Source organism: Arvicola amphibius, chromosome 5 (assembly GCF_903992535.2).
Source record: "Arvicola amphibius chromosome 5, mArvAmp1.2, whole genome shotgun sequence".
Lineage (NCBI taxonomy): Eukaryota > Metazoa > Chordata > Mammalia > Rodentia > Cricetidae > Arvicola > Arvicola amphibius.
Genome location: NC_052051.1, coordinates 64,456,397 through 64,462,807, shown reverse-complemented (window position 1 = coordinate 64,462,807; position 6,411 = coordinate 64,456,397). Strand labels below are relative to the sequence as shown.

Here is a 6,411-nt window from a genome sequence, read left to right as displayed (position 1 = left end):
AGGAAGGAAAGGAAGAAAGAAAGGAAGGAAGGAAGGAGAGAAGGAAGAAAGGTACATTCCAATTTTCAATGTATGAAACTCTTTTTTCCCCTCAAGGGTGTTATTCACAAGAATTTCATCAGATTATAAAGAATTTGATGACACAATGGAAATCAGTTACCTTTGCTCTGCTGTTAACGCTTCTTCATATAGTACAAAAGTAGCTTTTACCATTACTGGGGAGTATGAGATTCTTGATAGGATAAAGCAGCATTTTTATACAAGTGTTTATTTTACTCTTGATACACTTCCCTTGTTTCCAGTTATTACAGAGGGACATAAAACTTGGACAATCTAAATCAATCTTCAGAGGTAATGGCTAGTGTATGGGAGATTATAGGCAGCTGATATAAAACTAACACATATCGACCTTATATAAATCAACACATCCCTCTGTTTTCTCTTCATCTTAGTCATAATGTTTGTCTTTGTATTTAATTTGTTTTTTGTTTTGGTTTGTATTTTAAAGCAGATGTTCAACCTGATTGCAATGCACGCCAGAACAGAACTATTATTTAACCAGAGGGTATAACATAATATTTGGAAAACAGTATATATTCAATAATGATATAAGTAGAATAGAAACATTAATTCTTTAAAATATGGATGAACCAGGAGGAATTGCTTTTATTAATATGTATTTTGGAACAAGTTGAGTGTGTTTTTCAATAGTTATTTGTTTTAAGGTTACTTTCTAATATACAATCACTTTATTGTAATGAATTCACAAATAATACATTTTACTACTAGGATATTATTCTAGTAACTGCTTTGCCTGTTTTGTTTTGGGTATTGTAGATAACTCAAAAAGATACAATGAATGAAGCAAATTATTCTGAAGTAGCTGAGTTTATATTCCTGGGATTATCAATCCACAGACCAACACAAATTTTCCTCTTTAACATTTTCTACAATATCATATGCAACAATTTTTCCTAGGAAATTTCTTAGTCGTGCTTACAGTTATCTTTGATACCCATTTACAGTCACCAATGTACTTCCTTTTAGCTAATCTTTCATTTGTTGACTTATGTTTTCTACTTCAGTTGTTCCTAAGTTGATTTCTGATCTATACTCCAATCACAATACCATTTCATTCCAGGGCTGTATTTTCCAGATGTTTGTCCTTCATGTCCTGGGGGGTTGTGAGATGGTGTTGCTGGTAGCCATGGCCTGGGACAGATATGTGGCCATATGCAAGCCCCTTCACTACCCTGACCATCATGAGCCCACAGAAGTGCATTTTGCTTCTGATTGGTGCCTGGATTATTGGGTCTCATTCATTCAGTGTCTCAATTAGCTTTGTTGTCCATTTGCCTTTTTGCAGTTCTAATGAGATAGATAGTTTTTATTGTGACCTTCCTAGGTTCATCAAGCTGGCCTGCCATAACACACCTACAGGATGGAGTTCTTGGTTACTGTTGACAGTGGACTAATATCAGTCACTACCTTCTTCTTACTGATTGTCTCTTACATATTCATACTGTTCACTGTATGGAAACAGTCCTTGGGCAGTTTGTTCAAGGCCCTCTCTACACTTTCTGCTCACATCTCTGTGGTCATTTTGTTCTTTGGACCATGCATTTTTGTGTACATTTGGCCCTTACCTACTGTAACCAGTGGATAAGTTTCTTGCTATTCTGGACTTCATGATTACGCCTATCTTGAACCCCGCCATTTACACACTGAGGAACAAAGACATGAAGGTAGCAATGAGGAGACTGAGTAAGCAGCTTCTGAGTAGGAAAGATATCTGCTAAATTTCCCTGAAGAATATACAACAAGAATACTCTATTATAAACACAAATGATAAATGAGCTCCTCTGCTTTGATGTAATATATTATTCCTACTCTCCAACAACTTGATGACTTGAATAATTATTTCAAGTTGGTAATGAAATAATCATCTATTTATTGATAATTTGCTATGAAATGTTACATTCTTATTGATTGTATATCTTTATACATTGTACTTAGTTACTCATTGTTTACATATTTATTGGTTATTATGAAACATATTGTAGAATATTTAAAAAACACTAGAGAAAATGAAAGTAACAAAATATATACTGTTTTCACACTTGAAAAAAATTCATCTTTGCCTCCCAGTGTTTCTTGTACTATTTTTTTGTTTGGGTCTAAGTTTAACCAAAGCAGGCCTCAAATTCAAAATCTTCCTGTATCAGCCTCATGAGCACTAGGATTAAAATGTGCATCATCACATTCTTCTTGCTTTGATTATATATGGTGTGTCGTGAATAAGTGAATGGCAAGACTGTATGGTGTGGGTGAAGGTCAGCAGGAAGACATGATAGATGTAATCTGGACTCTTCTGTGGAAAGGGAATGCAGAGAGAGGGAAGAAAGGTAGAAGGCCAAGCACTAGGATGTAGTTGTCAAGAGTGCATTTGAAGAGATGAACTATTTTGGAGCTGGGAACACAGGGCAGGAGGGGGGGAGAGATGAATCATGGGGACGGGGGATGCTACTTCAAATCTAACAGCTCCTTAGAGAGAAGAAAAGGGGGTATTTAAACATGGAAGAGGAAACATAAGAGTTTTAAGGTTGTGTGAGTAAAGGAGTGAGATAAGAAGGCGTATAAGGGAGTAGAAAAGATGGGAGAAAGTGTAGAAGGGAGTAGGGCTGGAGTGCAGGGTCAGAGATGGAAGCTGAAAAGGAGCACTGTCTCTAGTTAGGCTGGCATAAATATTTACTGGAACACAGACTTGTTTCCTGGAGAGATGGCGCAGATGAAGGCAAGTACATGCACATGAACTCCCTTAAACTCTAGGATTGCTAGCAATACAGGAAGTTCTTGTGCATGATCATACCAATGTTTATCAGTGTCACTTTGGCAACCTTGAGTTGATCAACCAGATCTGGGGATGTCAGAAGCTATTTAACCTGCCCTACTATTTTGTGGAGGCTTTGTGGGCATACCTTGATTTTCTATAAGTTGACAGTGTGTTTGGGAATTAGTGGGTCTAAGTCCCTGGGAAAATCAAAGGGTCAGGGACAGGCACATGAGACCAGCAGCTTCAGTAATGAAAAACATGGCAAAGGGAATTAAGGAAAATACACCTATGGAATTCTGCAATGTCTCATGAAAATAATTGTTGAATATGTTTACATGACTTTATTATTTATTCAGTTAACCAAACCATCAGAAATATAAATTATCCTGCATATATTAACACATGTCTGATACCAAACAGGTCTGTCAGGCTGTCCTAAGCACAAGGTAGATAGGAAACAATGCTGGCCTCAGAATTTAATAAAAAATCTTGTCAATACCAACGGTTTAAAAAACAGATTTTTCCATCACTTAGCACCAAACAGAGGAAATTATAAGGAAATGTTCTTCTTGTACGTTATACAACTAAACTCCACTAACTGCAGGAAGTAACACAAAGGTTACTAAAGGAATGAACCTGGCAGATGGATATGTTCCATTTTTTAGATTTGAAAAAATTAAAATATGCATACCACTACCATTGGTACCTAGTCAGAATCTCAAAGGAAAACTACTTTGAATTTAGAAAAGCCTGATTTTTTCATCACACATTTGCTAGAAGTTATGGCTATCATGGGTATACAAATTAAGACTGAGAGTGCTCCAGTGTATGTCTCTAAGAAAATGAAGCAGCTTTTTGCTTATGATAATATAAAGCATAGTGCAGGTATACCACACAATCCTACAGGGCAAGTAGCTATAGAAAGCTCAAATTGAATTATAAAATATATACTAAATAAACAGAAATAGGTAATAAAGATTCCCAGAAATGAATGCATAATACTTTATTAACATTGAGTTTTCTAATGCTATTGAGAAAGAACAACTGCTGAGGTGAGACATTAGATAAATAGAAAAATCTGCAGAATTAAATTAGTATTTATACTTTCAACATATATTGAACTCAGAATGGAAATCAGGATATGTGTTACATTGTGGAATGGCTTTTGCATTTGTTTCTACAGGAGAAGAAATCTATGGATACCATCAATTTGATTAAGATTCAATTTGAATAAGAAAGACTTCTTAATTAGAGGAAATAATTCTTCATCAAGCGCATGGCCATTGAATCTAAACAAACCTTTTAAACCTAACAAATGCTTTTCATTTTACCAGAAAAACTTGCCAAAAGGGAACCTCCCCAAATTAGGGTTTTTGTCTTTCAGGAAAATAAAGGTAAAAATCTAAGGGATCTGAAGACAACTAAACCAATATGACATCTGAAGAAAACTGATGAATCATCTAAAGATAATATCCCAAGAAAAAAAGTAAAGTGATATACTTGTGTATCACATCTGTAACAGGAAAAATCTTCATAAATTTTCCTAAATATTTGTTGTCCTTTGGGGTACTCCCTACAGGTAGTAGTGTTTGGTTATAGAAGAACAAGTAAGATATCTTCCTATAATCTCCTAACTAAAGGCCATGTTAATAGAAAAAGTCATTTATTAAACCTTTGCTATTGACATTATGTTTTTGATGAATCTCTGAGGCTTTCACCACTTTTCCAGTCACTAATTGGTCTATTTCTGCATTACTTTGTGTTAGAAGACCTGGAAGACACATATGGGATAGGATGTGTGTTATGTGTATGGCACAAAGCCTGTTCCTATTTAATATCTTTAACTTGAATGAATAATGAAGTCATTCTATATCATCTGGTAAAAATTGACCAGTTTTAATATTTAAACAATTCTGTCTGCATATTGCAGATCAGTACCTATATGGAGAATTTTTTTAATAATCCCTTAGTACCATGAGAAATAGCATATAATCTGACTACTGGATAGACTTCTAAGTGTAGGTGCCTTAAATACTAACAATTATGCTAACAAATTAAGAGCAATTAAATCATTTTCCATATGTGGAAGTGTTTTGTTGTGGCCAGAATATTAAGGAATCCAGAGCTCAAAACACCAACTGGAAAGCCTGTGCTCCTTGAATAGTAGGCAGGGAGAACTGCATGAGTGGGGTGGGCCACAGGAAATTTCCAAGTTGCTGCACCATCCAAAAATTTGCAGCTAAATACCAATATGTAACTCAGCTGTAGAGGGATTCAAGCCATGCTGACAGGGGTAGTAGAAATCCACAGACCTTATGAGCCAGTCTGAGACTTGTGCTCTCTACCCTGATTCACCAACATGTGGTTGGGTACCAGTCCTGTTGTAGATTATAATAAAATAGTAACACACTAGCCCAGAATGGAGTATAATAAGGTTTTTTCTTATTTAGGGGTAGACTCATAGTTTAGCCATCCTCTGTATTAACAGAGTACAGAAACTAAATCCAGCAGCCAAGAGGCTGCACATACTTTTACAAATGTATATATATATATATATATATATATATATATAGTATATATATATATATATATAACATATTGCCATGCCCAAAGCAGACCACTATCTTCAAGGCTATTGGCTGAAGGAATTCCCACAAAACATAAGTAACCCAAAAAATTAATACTGGGGAACTATTACAACTGATAAACACCTTAAGTCAAGTAAAAGGATACAAGAATTAACAAAAAAAATCATATCTCCTCTATATAAAAAATGATGAATGTGCTGAGAAAAATCAGAGAAATATCACCCTTTACAATAGCTGCAAATAGCATGCAGTATCATGAGGTAACTCTAATAAAACTCTGAAGGGTCTTCATGACAAGAACTTTAAGCTTTGAAGAAAGAAATTGAAGAAGACATAAAAAATGGAAAGATATCCCATGCTCTTGGATAGGTAGGATAAACATAGTAAAAATGGTAATCTTATCAAAAGCATTCTACAGATTCAATGTAATACCTATCAAAATTCTAGCAACATTCTTCATAGACCTCTAAAAAAACAATACTCAACTTCAAATGGAAAGATAAAAATCTCAGAGCCAAATTCTGTATAATAAAAAGCATTCTTGAGGCATCACTATACTTAACTTCATGTGATACTACAGAGCTATTATTGAAGACAGCCTTGTGTTTGCATAAAACAGACAGGTGGACCAATGAAAATTGAATTAAAGATCCTGATTTTAATCCACAAACTTATACTCATCTGACTTTTGAGCAAGAAGCTAAAACTATAAAGTGGAAAAAAGAAAGCATCTTCAACAAATGGCATTGGCATAACTGGATATCAACATGTAAAACAATGAAAATAGATCCATATCTATCACCATGCACAAAACCTAGGTCCAAATTGATCAAAGACCTCAACATAAAAACAGCCACACTGAACCTCATCAAAGAGAAAGTAGAAAATAGCCTTAAACACATTGGCATTGGAGACTGCTTCTTAAATATAACATCAGTAACACAAACACTGAGAGAAACAATTAATAAATGGGACCTACTGAAATTGAGA

At 34.9% G+C, this 6,411-nt stretch overlaps 1 pseudogene; it reads left to right on the top strand.

Annotated features, from left to right (window-relative positions):
* The first annotated feature begins 855 nt into the window (after positions 1–855).
* On the top strand, positions 856–1,799 carry LOC119814099 (annotated as a pseudogene).
* The last annotated feature ends 4,612 nt before the right edge of the window (positions 1,800–6,411 follow it).